The following is a 1,465-nucleotide window of genomic DNA, read 5'->3' as shown; positions in this document are numbered from 1 at the left end:
TTTGTCATTTCTCTGATCACAAATGCAGACATGGTTTAATGTTACACGGCGCGATGCGATGCAACTCTATAATGTCGGAGTGAAAAAAACCCCCAAATGTCAGTTTAAATTTCAAACACCAAGCTACTTTATAACAGAAGACCTGAAGGGCCTGCCTGAAATATGCACAATTGAATTATTCATGTAATTCTAATGGTGAACGTTTTGTTTGTTTTTACTCACGTTCATTGTATGGAAAAGAGCAACTCAGACATTCTGCTAAATATCTCCTTTTGTATTCCACAGAAGAGAGAAAGTCAGAGAGAACGTGAGATGAGTAAATGATGATGCATTTTTAAGTGAATAAATGCAGGAATATGAGCAGCACACAGAAGCAGAGGTGCTGTATCCAGCCCTAGGATGAAGTGTCTTGGGATGTAGTGACTCAGCAGAAAATCAAACAAAGAACATCAAGTGCTCATGTTCCTGAAACATCAGACTGCAGCAAGGAATGATGGCGCTCCGAGCGGATCGGGTTCTGTTTATTGGCTGATGAAAGTGCAGTCCTCGGGGAGAACCGTCTTTTTTTGGCCAATGACCTCACATCTGCATCTGCCTCCTTGTCCAGAAGCAGCGCTTTTATGTAACGTTTACTCTGAACATAAGACTGTGGACAAAAGCAAACCCTTAAAGGGATAGTTCACCCAAAAATATGAGTACCTTTTTTCTGTGGAGCACAAAAGGAGAAGTTCCAAGCTTTTTCAGACAATGAAAGTGAATGGTGACCAGTGGCTATCAAACAAGAATTTCAGTGAATTACAACTTAAATTTCAATAGCATATGGGTCATTATTATGCCTTATGGTGTACTTTTATACCTTTTAGAGTTCGCCAGCCCCAGTTCCCAACCCCTTTTATTATATGGAACTGAGCAGCATGAAGATTCTTCAAAACTTCTCTTTTTGTCTGTTTTGTGTTGATCAGTATGATGGTGCATAAATAATTACAAAATATGCTTTTTGGGTGAACTATCCATTTAAAATGCCAGCGCTTGGCATAGTCTGATATTTTTACGGTAGGTTGACCGTTTTGAGTGACCACCCATCCCCACCCTTCCTATTTAACAGAGACAACATTCACAAGCATCTTTTCGTAAGCCATCCTTTCTTCTCGGTTTGGTGTTCAGCCCTTGTGGTGAAGGCAAGGCTCGCTGTAACCTGATGGAGTGCGAGCTGCAGAGGCTAAAAATAGCAGAGCTGTTCAGTGAGTCAAAACTCTGCAGCAGAGACTCACACAGACTGGTGCATTGACACAGTGAACAGAGAAAGCACAAGAGATTCAAAGAGTGAGATGAGCAAGTGGCAAATTGCAGTTATCCTAATGCACTGTGATCTGATTGTGGGCATTCAAGAGGATTTTATCTTGAACCTCGGAGATACACGATGTTTCATTTCAATAACTTAGATCAGTAAATCTCAAATTTCACT

The sequence above is a fragment of the Sinocyclocheilus grahami genome, unplaced genomic scaffold (genome assembly GCF_001515645.1).
Source record: "Sinocyclocheilus grahami isolate Dianchi unplaced genomic scaffold, SAMN03320097.WGS_v1.1 scaffold496.1, whole genome shotgun sequence".
Classification (NCBI taxonomy): domain Eukaryota; kingdom Metazoa; phylum Chordata; class Actinopteri; order Cypriniformes; family Cyprinidae; genus Sinocyclocheilus; species Sinocyclocheilus grahami.
This window is presented reverse-complemented; position numbering follows the sequence as displayed.